Consider the following 14763-nt stretch of genomic DNA (forward strand, 5'->3'; position numbering starts at 1 on the left):
GATTTAACTTGTAGTCTGATTTAACTTGTTTTCATTCATGGCAACCTCATCCCCCAGGCAGCTCTACAAGAATAAATCTCTAGTCTTGGACTTCCCTGATTTTCTTATTCTCTATATTCAGTGTGTTAGGAAATCTTACAGATTTTGACCCCAACATTTAAAAAAAAAAAAATCTGTCCTCACTTTTCAACTCTCCACTCCATTTTAGATGCTCTTATCTCTAGGCTGAAATATTTTAGTAGCCTTTTTAACCACTCTATCTGTAGTCTTTTATTTCCAAACTGTTACGCCCTACAGATTAAATTAGGTTCAGGTTGGGGAGAGATATCCTAAGGTTGTCTAAGGATCATCTGAACCAAGGATGGAGAAAATTATTGCCCAGAGGAAAGCTGAGCTTGCACAACAGAGAAAATGGATTTGGGCCACGCTGGAGGGGCAGGGCTGGTAGTGAATGAGGATGGGTGCCCCTTATGTATATGTTTCTGGGGCAGAGGCAACTCCAAGCTAAGTATTTCCCTGGCTCCTGAAATTGAGTTTATCCTCTGTACTGAGAGGATACATTACACTTCTGTTATGAAGCTTGTATTGCTCTGTCTTGTGTATCCCTAGCCAGGTGTGTTAGTCCATTTTCATGCTACTTCCTGAGACTGGGGAGAAAGAGGTTTGATGGACTTACAGTTCCATATGACTAGGGAGGCGTCACAATCATGGTGGAAGGCAAGGAGGAACAAGTCACGTTTTACATGGATGGCGGCAGGCAAAGAGAAAGAGCTTGTACAGGGAAAAATCCTGTTTTTTTAAAAATTATCAGATCTCGTGGGATTTATTCACTATTACAAGAACAGCATGGGAAAGACCTACCCGCGTGATTCAGTTACCTCTTACTGGGTTCCTCCTATGACGTGGGAATTGTGGGAGACACAATTCGAGATGAGATTTGGGTGGGGACACAGTCAAACCATACCACTAAGCATATCTGTTTTTCCCACATTGCTTGTTTACCAAATGTAAATCTTACTAATCTATGTCTCCTGTGCAACACGCGCTTCAGGGAAGAGGTGGGCTCTGGAGTCCAGCAGCCTGGGCTCATGTCCTGACTTAGCTACTAATTTTAACAACTGAAGTGCTCTGTGCTCCAGCTTCTCACCTGTTTAAAAAAAAAAAGTTGGAAAATGCTTATCTTGGTATACAGTAAGTTCTCGTTTAAGTCAAACTCAGTATTTCCAGTTTTTAACTGATCAGAATAGAAATTTTTACTGTGATATTAGGCCACTGTGAAGTTCAGAATTTAAAACAAATAGAAGGTTCCTCCTCTCATCTGTAAATGATTTAAAGTAGAAATCCTACTTTTGGTGTTATATGAATTTCTCCTTCCGGTGACGTAAGCCTGAATTAATGTCCATTGTATTTCATTGTCCTTGAGGATTTTATGCATGTGAGGAATGGGATCTGTCACATCATGATTAACTAACCTAAGAAAGACTATCTCAGATCAGTTTCCTCTGTGTCTTCTCAAAGTCATTACAAGTGAAACTCCTTCCTTTAAGACTGTCCCATTAAATTCCCAAGTGAGTCACCTGTGGACAAAACTTGAAATCAGCACATTGTATTTACAGATTCCTGTACTGATCTCTCTCCGTGGAAACGCCACATTTACACAGTGAACTGCAGCAGAAAGGGGCCCAGTGCCAGTGCAACTGCCTACAGTGTGCTGGGAGGAAGGATCAGAGCCCTGTGAAAGCAGAGACTCCTTTCACAATGGATAATTTACAAGGAAGGTTCTCGACATTTACACTTCAAGAGTCAGCATTCTGTAAGGCTCAAGGGCTCCATGCACAGTTGTTCCTGGGGCAAAATAAAGGCCACATCTTGTCTGGGCCTCTTTAGGTGCACGGACTCTGAATTTCAGTGGCCTTTCTTCCATGGGTCCATTTCCTTTTGTCATTTTGGCTTTGGATGTGTGTTGGGCTTCTGTAATTGAAACCAAAAAGAATAGCTTAAATAAGATGGAAATATTTTTCTCTTATGCACAACCAAGTGGTGTCATGTACACAGGTTCCTTGTGTATTGATCACGTCACTAGGGCATTAACCTTACATTGTCCAGGACGGCTCATCGCCTCCACAATCACATTCCCACTCATGGGAAGGAGAAGGGGAAGGAGGGGAGGGCATGTGTCCCTTCTATTTAAGGGCACTGCCTGGAAGTTGCAGACCGTCTGTCACTCACATCCTGTTGGTCAGTCTAATCCGTAAGACCATACCTGGTGGGATGAGAGGCTGGGAAATGTTACCTTAATTCTGGGTGGTTATGTGCCCAGGTGTAATTTGGATTTCGGTTACCATAGAAAAAAGGGAATAGCAGATATGGGAAAATGGCTGTCACACTAGTGACCTGAAAACGCAGCTGTTGTAGGTAATTTGGGGCTTCTACCAGAGGGGAAAAAAATAGAAGGCAATATTTTAAAATATGCATATGGATTACTTGCTATAGACCTCTGGCTACACCAAGAATGCTTTTCTTTTTTCTTTTCTTTTTTTTTTCTTTTTGTTTTTTTGAGACACAGTCTCGCTCTGTTGCCCAGGCTGGAGTGCAGTGGCACAGTCTTGGCTCACTGCAACCTCCACCTTCCAGGTTCTAATGATTCTACTGCCTCAGCCTCCTGAGTAGCTGAGATTACAGGTGCTTGCCACCATACCCAGCTAATTTTTTGTAATTTTGTAGAGACAGGCTTTCACCGTGTTGCCCAGGCTGGTCTTGAACTCCTGAGCTCAGGCAATCCACCCACCTTGGCCTCCCAAAGTGCCCACCAGAATGCTTTTCTGTTCCACCTTAGCAGGGGAATAGACCATGAGACTTTTTTTTTTGCGACAGAGTCTTGCACTGCTGCTCAGGTTGGAGTCCAGTGGTGCAATGTCAGCTCAGCTGCAACCTCTGCCTCCTGGGCTCAAGTGATTCTCCTGCCTCAGCCTCCCGAGTAGCTGGGACTACAGGCACGCGCCACCACACCCAGCTAATTTTTGTATTTTTGGTAGAGATGGGATTTCACCATGTTGCCCGGGCAGGTCTTGAGCTCCTGAGCTCATGCAGTCGGCCCACCTTGGCCTCCCAAAATGCTGGGATTCCCAGCATGAGCCACCACGCCTGGCCATTTTTTTTCTATTAGTTTCAAAATATAATATTTTCTCATTCCAAAAGTAATAATGTAATAATTATTTTAAAAACTTAGAAAATATAGGCAAGAAAAATGAAGGCAACTAAAATGCCCGCATTTGCAGCTTAGGAGAGAGCCATGAACAGAAAGGTGAGGGTATAAATCCTATGAATGGATCCACCCTTCGAGGAAGGGAAAAAGGTGGAGGAGCAATGGCAGACTTGCAGAGAAAATTTACAGTGTGAGAGAGCGAGGTGGCAAGGGGGCAGTTCAGAAACTTTCCAGGATGCTTGGCAACCATGGTGGACAATTTTTGTTATATTGCTCAGTTTATCGTATATAATGCAATGCTTGAAGATATGATTTGCTTGATAAATGCCATTGTAGCATTACTAATAGTTATTCAGGTATTCCTAAAATGCTCAGAGAGCTAAGGATAAAGTCAAAATAAATAAATGCCCAGGTCTTTGGGTGTTGGATCCCACAATTGTTACTGTTGGCAGTGAACCACATTGCTGCCAAGGAATAGTCTCTCATGTGCTGTCTCCAGACAATGACCCTCAGAGTAAGATTCACAACCATCAGTGCTTCCAAAAATTAGTCACCATGGAAATAAATGAGAGCAGAGATTTGTTGGTTTAAACATGTCTTACAAAGGAGAAAGTTGTTCCATTAAAATCTTATGTAAAGTAAACCTCTAGTAAGCCAGGTATTTTAGGTGAAAAAAGTAAGAATAATGAATATCCTACTAAATGATACTATGGTTTCCTAAAGCAGTTTCTTACTGATTACCATATGTTGGCTCCAGGTGACTTGGTCAAAAGCCGTTCGGTTGAAACGTAGCTGGTCACAACAATGACTTTGTTTAAAATGTTGCTGTTTTGGGTTGGCGAAGTGAATCATGATTGGCGCAGACATGCCTGTATATAGTCGTGCCAAACATGCATTCATGAACATCATTCCTTACCCAGTTTCAAAACCAGAAGTTTCTGAAGCCATTGCCAAGCCTGGCATTTGAAATATACCAAAAGACTTTGAAAAATAATGATTACTTTATTAGTTCCTTTATTTTTTCTTACAAAATCAATTCATGCTTGTTATAGAAAATTCAGAAAATATGCAGAAAAAATGGGGAATATCTTTTATCGCACCTGCATAAACAGAACCTCTTGTGAATACCTTGGTGAATCTCCAAACTAGCCTTTATTTTGTTATGTAAAAATAAGTATCTCAGCTGGGTGCGGTAGCTCTCGCTTGTAATCCCAGCACTTTGGGAGGCCCAGGCAGGTAGATCACCTGAGGTCAGCAGTTTGAGACCAGCCTGCCCAACATGGCAAAACCCCGTCTCTACTAAAAATACAAAAAATTAGCTGGGCGTGGTGGCGGGCGCTTGTAGTCCCAGCTGCTTGGGAGGATGGGGCAGGAGAATCGCTTGAACCCAGGAGGTAGAGGTTGCAGTGAGCCAAGATCACGCCACTGCACTCCAGCCTGGGTGACAAAAGGAAACTCCATCTCAAAAAAAAAAATCTCACTACTTATGTGTATATAAGTATATACATATACAATATAATCGCATTTTATTTTTTGCAAAGGTAATATCAAGCCTACCTTTTTAAATTTGTTACATTTTTTCCTTATATTTCGGTGATGATCTGCTTCTCATTTGAACTAAGGAAAAGGCAGCCAGCAAGCAAGATAATGAGGGTAGACAAGGTAGAAAACTCATTTAGGGAGATAAAGATGGAAGACTGGGTTCAAAGACTTGGTTGCCAAGAGAAAGTTAATCAGGGCCGGGCGCAGTGGCTCATGTCTGTAATCCCAGCCCTTTGGGAAACTGAGGTGTAGAGATCACTTGATGTCAGGAGTTCGAGACCAGCCTAGCCAATATGGCAAAACCCCGTCTTTACTAAAAATACAAAATTAGTTGGGTATGGTGGCACATGCCTGTAATCCCAGCTACTTGGGAGGCTGAGGCAGGAGAATCGCTGGAACCCAGGAGGCAGAGGTTGCAGTGAGCTGCAGTTGCACCACTGCACTCCAGCATGGGTGACAGAGCGAGAATCCATCTCAAAAAAAAAAGGAAAAAAGAAAAAAAAGAAAGTTAATCATTCCAGGGTTCTTTTCTCCAAAGCACCTTGAAACTCTGGCCATCCAAGTGTCTGTGTCTGCTGAGGACATTGACCCGTGGGTCTGAAGCACACTGATATGCCAGGGAGATAGAGAGGACTGTCAGAACCAGCACACATGTTCTCAGCCTTGTAGTGTGCGCTGCTGTTGACATCTATAAGTTCTGGGCCTGCTTTCAGTAAACAGAGAACCAATCATTTGTCTTTAATCATTGAGATGGATATCACATTGATCATAGGAAGTCAAATGCTTTAGCAGCCTAAGAGGTTTCACTTCTCTTTCTAGCCAGTAAAATTATTATGTCTTTGAACAGGAGTGAACATGGAAACACATATGGTTGAGACCCTGGTCCCTGTTTTGCTGTCACTGAGGACTGGCAACTTTTCACTTCAAGCCAGGCCTGTGGGAGTTAGACTGTAGCAGGGGTTCCTCGCATCCTGATGTCCCTGCTTGCAGCGCTCAGTGTCCTTCAGATGGGCTCAGTGTGGGAGACGCAGCAGGAAAAACAGCAGATGTCTTTTTACATTTGCTGTTAGGCTTCATGCATGCCAGCGCTTACCAAGCTCTAGATGCCTTTAAACTCCTGTAACCCTCACCCCAACTTGTAGGGTGAATAGTGTTACTATCCCAGTTGACAGATGAGGAAGTTGAGTTAGAAGAACTTAAAGTCAGTTATCTAAGGACTGAAGCTGGAAAGCAGCAGAGCCCAGATTCACACCTGGGAAGTACATTCCCAAGGCCCAGGGCCCAGACTTCCAGGTCTTCTGTTTTTTGAGGAAGTATTTGATTAATTTATGAAAAAATCATCACTTGCGCCCTGTTGGAATGAGTACCTTCTGGTTGTTACCTTAGCCCCGTTTAATAACCCTCCCACATACGCTTTTTACTTTTCTGTAATTTGAGCAGCGAAAGCCCAGATGATACCATGACCAGGGTTTTAATGATTAGAGGAATGACTTCAACTGTATTACTTCTTCACTTGATTGTTGCGTGTACGTGTGTGTGGCAAAAATAACATGTAAATTTTACCATTTTAACCACTTTTAACCGTAAAATTCAGGGGCATTAAATACGTTCACATTGTTCTGCATCCATCACCCCCATCCGTCTCCAGAATTTTTCATCTTCCCAAACGGAAACTCGGTATCCATTACCCAGTAACTTCCTACTAACTCCGTCTTTACAGTCCCTGGCAACCACCCTTCCATTTTTCCAGTCTCTTTGAATTTGGATACTCTAGGTACCTCATATAAGTGAAATCATGCCATATTTCTCCTTTTGTGTTAGGCCTATTTTGCTTAGCATGATGTCTTCAAGGTTCATCCATGTTATAGCATGCATCAGAATTTCCTTTTTAAGGCTGAACTATATTCCATTGTATGTATGCACCACCTTTTTATCCGTTCATCCATTGATGGTCATTGGGATGTGTCTACCTTTTGGCTACTGTGAATAATGCTGCTATGACCAGTGGTGTACAAATATCTGTTTGAGTCCCTGCTTTCAATTCTCTTGACTATATATCCATTAGTGGAGTTACGGGATCATGTGGTAATTCTATCTTTAATTTTTTTCAGGTACCATTATACTGTTTTTCTCATTTGATCTTGACCATCAGTAACTGTACATGTTAGCAAGTTATGCTTAACAAGCTTTTTGTGATTCTCTTAATACTGCCACTGAGATTTGGTAATAACAAGCTTACAATGTAGATGAACAAATAGGCAGGTTTTGGTGGTGGTGGGTGGAGGAAGATTTTGTTTTTAGTTTTCTCTTAGTGATTGCTGTAGTGACCATGATGCTCTTACATTTGCCTGGGAGGAGCAGTCTTTCTGGCTAAAAGGCTGGAACCAAGCATGCTCAGATGTGAGACCAGTGATTTTATTCAGCTCTATTCTCAGGGGATGTAGTGTAAAAGGAATTCTAGTAGTTCACACAAAGTCATGCAAAGCTCAATAAAGATTTCAGCAAGGGAAGAACATTGAAACGAAAGATTCCTCATACTAAAAAACTTTACAAAAAAAATCAGGACCACTTTTAAACCCTCAGCCTTTTAAAATTAGCCCCAGGGGATCATGTTGCCACTTCCTGGCAAAAACTCTCTTCCAGACTCCCTTCTTAGGCATGCCACAGTGTGGCTGGAATGATGAAAGTTATGCAAATTGGGTTCTTCAGTCTTTGTGTCTCGGAAGTCTCCATTTAGGCCTGAGTAGTTGACAGTGTGAGGAAGCCACCATCTAGTGTGCCTTTAGAAGCCTTCATCAGAAGGAGCTCGTTGCTTTGGAATGAAATATTAAATTGAAGAGGTTCTTTAAAAGCATTTGGGACTTCTGTGTGCCTGACCAGGATTACCTACTCGAGGACAGGTTCTGCTCAGCTCTCTGGCTTGGTAGCCCAGAGTCTGGAGTTTCTTGGATATGCTTTTTATGATTCGCTTAATATTGTCACTGAGATTTGGTAAAAACAAGCTTACACGTAAATGAATAAATAGGTAGGTTTGAGGTTTCCTTGTTTTATTTGGGTATAGTTTTCCAAAAGAATATACCTCTTGCTTCTTGTTGCAGTAGGAAAAGGATAGGGGCTGCTTGCTTTGGGGTTGGGGAGAAAGATGGAAGTCTTCCTTCTCACCAGGCTTGGAGATCATCTTGCTGCACCCTGGTCTCCACTTTCCTTAACAGCTGGTGCTTCTGGTTGCTAAGCCTTGCTGAGGTTCCGCAGGGAGGGCTGGCTGGCTTCTCCACGGTAGCTACCCCTGGAGCCTCCCAGGTTTGAAGTTATTCCACCCCGCGCAATCCTTTTGCCATGTTCATACATCGTGTTTCAGGGTTAGAGAAGTCTCCTAAATCCATATGCTATGTGGCTTGCATTTTTATTTCTGGTTTTCATTATTTGGGGCTAACTTGTAAAAGAAGAAAGCAATGTGACATTTCTTTTCCAGCCTCTTGAAATCAAAAGTTTCTCCCCTTACTTTTCTTCCTCCCTATTTCTTCCCCTATTTTGTTTTCAGAAGAAAAGATTTGTCTGCCATTGAATAAGAGGTGGAAGAAAAGAGATAAGTCATAAGATGAAAGCAACTGGGAAGAGTTGCTTTTGCCATTTGCTTGCTGTATTCATAAAACTGCAGCTAGACCACTCTTCTGACTGCAAGCCAGGCCCTGTGCTAGGCACCTTTCTTACATTATCTGTAATCCCATCAACAATCGCATAAGGCAGATACTATTTATTCATGTTGTGTCCATGAGGAATCTGAAGCTCAGCAAGATTAAGGAGCAAGCCCAAGGTCACATCCCTAGCTCTGTAAATGCCAGAGCCAAAATTGTAGCCCACATTTGTTGACCCCAAAGCCAATGCTCCATTCATTACATATTACCTTAACACCAAGGACTCTCAAATACTCTCAAAAACGCAGTTTCCTCTCTCATTAGAAAGAAAAAATCAGGCCAGGCATGGTGACTGATGCCTGTAATCCTAGCACTTTGGGAGGCCCAGGCAGGCAGATCACCTGAGGTCAGGAGTTCGAGACCAGCATGGCCAACATGGTGAAACCTTGTCTCTACCAAAAACACAAAAATAAGCCGAATGTGGTGGCGGGTGCCTGTCATCCCAGCTAATCAGGATGCTGAGGCAGGAGAATCGCTTGAACCTGGGAGGCAAAGGTTGCAGTGAGCCGAGATCATGCCACTGCCCTCCAGCCTGTGCAACAGAGTGAGACTCTATCTCAAAAAATAAATAAATAAATAAAAATCTGATTTATCTGGTGCATGAATAAGCAGCCATGCAAGGAAAATCCCAAATAAATCATAGAACAATTTACCCTTGCATTGCAGCAAGGGTGCAGATATTTGTCGGCCAATTCACTTGACCTTTCATGGTCACTTTTAGTCTTCTAATACTATAGGAAGTTATTTTTAAAATTCTTTTCTAGTCTCTAACATAATGACCAGCAGACAGTCTGATGATGCAATCTCTGTTATCTTCATTTTTCTGGTGTAGTTTTTCCTTCCAAAAACTCACACACACACCTTGCTGGAGGGGTGTATTTCTGCCTGCATGACTTTTATTATTATTTTTTTTACATGTGTTTATACTCAGGGGCACCCAGGGGAAAACTCTACAGACTTTCTTGATTACAAGGTATAATAATGAAAACCCTTTCTTTGTAACAACCATCTAATCACTTCCCCTTGCCAAGAAGTGAGAAAAGTATTTGTATTTGGAAAACCAAGCTACCACACGTGAAGTGTATTAAGAATGATTGTCTCCCCAGAATCACACGAGCTTTCCCCATCTTCGTTTGTTTTTCTAAAGATAAAAACCATACAGCAGTGTTTGTAGTTAGATCTAACAAGTGCCCATACTTTCATAACAAGATTTCGCTTTGGCCGTCTCAACTTTGTTGTATATAAATAATGTTGTAAGTAATCTTTGAAACGGTATAACATGTGCAACCAGTGTTTATTTTTTTAATGCTTCAGAATATTTCATTATTTATTTTAAATGGTGATTTATGATTGATGGGTGTTTAACATGCAGAATAATGTATTCTCAGGAACTCTAGGGAAGACAGAAGGATGCACTGCAGTCTCACAACTCCTTGCCTTGAGCAGAGAGCTGAGGTCAGTTATGCAATGAAAAAACCCAGAGGGGAAATTAATTCTTAGCTAAGCAGGTATTTAAATGATGCATGCCCATCCTGAAACTCAGATCTTCTCGTGATGGAGTTCCATAGCCTTTTGAAAGCATATCAAATCACTTCATTATTTGATTTCATGAAAAAGCAAATGACAGGTTTCTTCTCACTCCGCTGCATGAACAGTGCTAAACCCTTGAAATGCTCATAAAGGTCACAGTGCCCAACTTTAATATCTTGGATGTGGAAAGAGAGATTGTAAAGGATCATATTGATTTGCATGAACTTTAAAATGCCATCAAACAGCTCAGAGGTTATATCTTAAATGCAGCATTAAAATAGAAACAGACAAATAAAACCATATGTTTAACTGTGATGTTCGATTTGATTATCAAAAACACGTGGGTTTTTCCCCCTTGTATCCAGCTTTCTCCTGAATCACTGGAGTTTCAAATCATCCAGTACTTTCCTTCCTCTTATAGTTTTCTGTAGGACAGCCTCAAGTAATGGAGTAAGTAATAACCGTGAAATTTTAATGAATACTCAAGCCAGTTTTCCTTCCGGTTGCTAGGAGCTTGGACTCTTTTAAACTATGGAAAACTAGACAGAGTTTAAGTTTCATGGAATAGAAAGGTAGACCTGGCCGGGCGCGGTGGCTCAAGCCTGTAATCCCAGCACTTTGGGAGGCCGAGACAGGCAGATCACGAGGTCAGGAGATCGAGACCATCCTGGCTAACCCGGTGAAACCCTGTCTCTACTAAAAAATACAAAAAACTAGCCGGGCGTGGTGGCGGGCGCCTGTAGTCCCAGCTACTCGGGAGGCTGAGGCAGGAGAGTGGCGGGAACCCGGGAGGCGGAGCTTGCAGTGAGCTGAGATCCGGCCACTGCACTCCAGCCTGGGTGACAGCGAGACTCCGTCTCAAAAAAAAAAAAAAGAAAGGTAGACCCTGTACTTTTGGTACCTCATCATAAATTTATATCTTCATGGGCTTCTCTTGGTAAGTAAAATTATAATTTAGTTTGACAAGTTGGAAAATTATGTCTAATAAGAGCACTCTGGACACTGCCACACATCATTCATATTGGTAAATTGGATGGATGGATGATTTCCTTCTAACATAAAATGTCGAATTAATCTATGCTGGGAATGCCAGTTCAGGCAGGGGGACCTTAGCTGTATCACTCAAGTCTGTTTTGATAGCATCCCCAAATACCACTGTTTTTATATTGAAAGCATACTTTATATGCTTTTGAAGTAAGATATCTACCACCACTGGATTGCATGCGAGAAATGTTACAGGGAGAAGAATGAAGTGGCATTGCTGTACCCAGTTATGCTTCAGTGCTTCAGAATTTCTGTTACCAAATTTGACTTTTAACAATCATATGGGCCGGGCGCGGTGGCTCAAGCCTGTAATCCCAGCACTTTGGGAGGCCGAGACGGGCAGATCACGAGGTCAGGAGATTGAGACCATCCTGGCTACCAAGGTGAAACCCCGTCTCTACTAAAAAATACAAAAAACTAGCCGGGCGAGGTGGCGGGCGTCTGTATCCCAGCTACTAGGGAGGCTGAGGCAGGAGAATGGCGTAAACCCGGGAGGCGGAGCTTGCAGTGAGCTGAGATCTGGCCACTGCACTCCAGCCTGGGCGACAAAGCAAGACTCCATCTCAAAAAAAAAAAAAAAAAAAAAAAAAAAAGAACTTTTCATAAATGCCACATAAAACTAATTATGGATTTTATCAAATTTTTATAAATTTTGTTTCAGGAAGAGATTACTTAAGTTTCTCCTAGGAATGGTAATTTACCTGGGAGACCAAATTGTAGTGCAGCAAATTAATTTGACCAATACAGGTTGAGCATCCCTAATCCAAAATTTTGAAACATTTTCAAAAGAAATGCTCATTGGAACATTTCAGATTTTAGAATTTTGGACTGGGGATGCTCAGCTGGTATTCTGCAAATATGCCAAACTCCCGAATAATCTGAAATCCGAACACTTCTGGTTCCAAGTATTTCAGATGAGGGTTACTCAACCTGTAATATAATCACATTATACTAATTTGAAGGAGTAGAAAATAATGATCTTAAATTTTTATTAAAATGTGATGGAAAAAAATTAAGTGTGTCAAAATTCTTAGAAGACCTTATCTAACCTACGTGAAAGTTCTGATTATTCGACAAAACTGAAACTTGTTTTAAGACACAGATAATGTCTGATTTCCCAAATCAGTGGTTTGTGCTCCTTTCTCTACCTTGATTTGCAAATGGTGTGTTCACACAGGTGACATGACAGGCTGTAGGTGACATGCAGTTCCCAGTGGTAGACTGCGTTTAACTCAGTTTCTCTTCCTAGAAAGCATGCCCAAACACAAATGAGCGAGAATGATGTTGCAGTAGGAATAACCTTGAATCTTATGTTTTTAATAGTTACCAAAAAATACTTCTTCAAAATGGTCATTTAACCTTTATAGTCAAAATATCTTGGGGTATGTTCTTGAGATTTGCAGATCCACTATACAGTGGTTAATTCTCAGCTTCTTGTGTATGATGATGGAAGTGGTGAAGGCAAGGAAAGGGGAAAGTAATGGGAGCAGGAGACAATGAGACAAAGGAAACATTAGCTCCAGCAGAAATGCCAATGTTTTGCTATTTTACATAAAATGTAGGGACTTTGTAACCATATAGGTCCATTTAACCATCTGCCATTTTTTCCTACAGTTGTCATATTTATTGCAACTACATGCAACTACAAACCTTGCAAGACAATGTCTGTTACTATTTTTGCTTTGAGAAATTAAGAGCAAGTCTTTGCTATTGTGAATAGTGCTGCGATAAACATATGTGTGCGTGTATCTTTATAGTAGAATGATTTATAATCCTTAGGATGTATACCCAGTAATGGGATTGCTGGGTCAAACAGTATTTCTAGATCCCTGAGGAATTGCCACACTATCTTCCACAGTGGTTGAACTAATTTACACTCCTACCAACAGTGTAAAAGCGTTCCTATTTCTCCACATCCTCTCCAGCATCTGTTGTTTCCTGACTTTTAATGATCGCCATTCTAACTGGCATACACCATGGAATACTATGTAGCCATACAAAAAAAATGAGTTCATGTCCTTTGCAGGGACATAGATAAAGGTGGAAACCATCACTCAGCAAACGAACACAGGAACAGAAAACCAAACACCGCATGTTCTCACTCATAAGTGGGAGTTGAACAATGAGAACATTTGGACACAGGGAGGGGAACATCATACACTCGGGCCTGTGGAGGGATGGGGAGCAAGGGGAGGGAGAGCATTAGGACACATACCTAATGCACATGGGGCTCAAAACCTAGGTGATGGGTTGATGAGTGTAGCAAACCACCATGGCACATGTGTACCTATGTAACCGGCATGTGCTGCACATGTATCCAGAACTTAAAAATTCTTTATATGTACTCAGATATTTACGTTTATAATGTTCTTCATTCCTTCCTAAAGATGTACGTTTCCCTCTAGTGTCATCTCCTGATAGCCTGAATAACTCCCTTTAGCACAGGTCTGCTGGCAATGAATTTTTAGTTTTTTATAATCTGAAATGTCTTCATTTCACCTTCATTCTTGAAGGGTATTTTCACTGCATATTCTGGGTTGAACAAGTTTGTTTTCTCAGCACTCAAAGGATGTCATATCACTGTCTTCTGGTTACTGTGGTTTTCTGATGAGAGGTTCGTGGTTATTAAAATCATCCTTTCCCTGTATATCATGTGTAATTTTTCTCTGCTTTCAGGATTTTCTCTTTAGGTTTCAGCAACGTGACTATGACATCTGTAGGCATTTTGTGTATGTGTGTAGTTAGCCGTTTCGGGCTTGCTAAACTTCTTTAATCTGAAAATGTATTTCTTTCACTACATTTTGGAAGTTTTCAGCCATTGTTTTTTCAAATATATTTTTCTGCTCCATTTACTGTCTCCTGTCCCTCTAGAACTCCAAGTACCAGACCTTAGACCTCTGATATTAGCCCACAAGTCTCTGTTCCCTTTTTTAAGTCTTTTTTTCTCTTTCCTTCAGATTGGATAATATTCACTTATTTATTTCATTTATTTATTTTATTTCATTTATTTTCAAATTCACAAATTCTTTCCTGCATCATTTCTCCATTCTTCTGTTAAGCACATCCAGCAGCATGTTTATAAATTTCAGATCTGTTTGTTCTATAATTTCTGTTTTGTTCTTTTAGTAGTTTCTCTGTTTACATTTTCTGTTTTGTTCATTGCAGGTATATTTTCCTTTATGTAGTTGAACACAGTTAAATAGCTACTTTAAAGTCTAATAATTCCAACATATGGGTTATCTTGGAGATTGCAGCATTGATTGTCTTCTCTTTGAGAATGGGTCACATTTGTACATGTTATGTTGTAGAGAGTCTGCATCTTGCTGTATTCATTCAGAGAGTGTAAATATTTTTCTTCTAGCAGGTAGTTAACTTGGTTAACTTAGCTTGGTTGAAGTGGAGTAAGTATTGAATGTTTATGTTAGGAATGACCTGTTCGCTGTATTTTAAATTCGGATCATTTAGGTACCTTTCGGTCTCTTATATGGTACAAGTGTTTTTTAAAAAAAATCACTCAAATGAGAATCAGAATGTTTGGGTTCCAGTCTCTGCCTTAATAGTTGACTACCTAATTATTGTTATATTACAATTAACAATCATTATGTTATAATTAGCCAAGTATTGTTATTATGATTCATTAATTGTTATAATAAACGAGTTGTATCTCTTTGGCCTGTGGAATGAGAGGCCTGGTCATCCTTAAAGGTCCTTTTCCTATTTGTGTCCTATACTCCTTTAATTGCTTAA

The 14763-nt window shown here is 40.9% G+C and overlaps 1 protein-coding gene across 6 annotated transcripts in view; it reads left to right on the forward strand.

Moving 5' to 3' along the window:
• The window catches only part of LOC105477048 (collagen and calcium binding EGF domains 1), a 288584-nt gene that overhangs the window by 205514 nt on the left and 68307 nt on the right, over positions 1–14763 (forward strand). The gene's annotated exons all lie outside the window — the stretch shown is intronic.

This window comes from Macaca nemestrina, chromosome 19 (genome assembly GCF_043159975.1).
Source record: "Macaca nemestrina isolate mMacNem1 chromosome 19, mMacNem.hap1, whole genome shotgun sequence".
In the NCBI taxonomy this organism is placed as follows: Eukaryota; Metazoa; Chordata; class Mammalia; order Primates; family Cercopithecidae; genus Macaca; species Macaca nemestrina.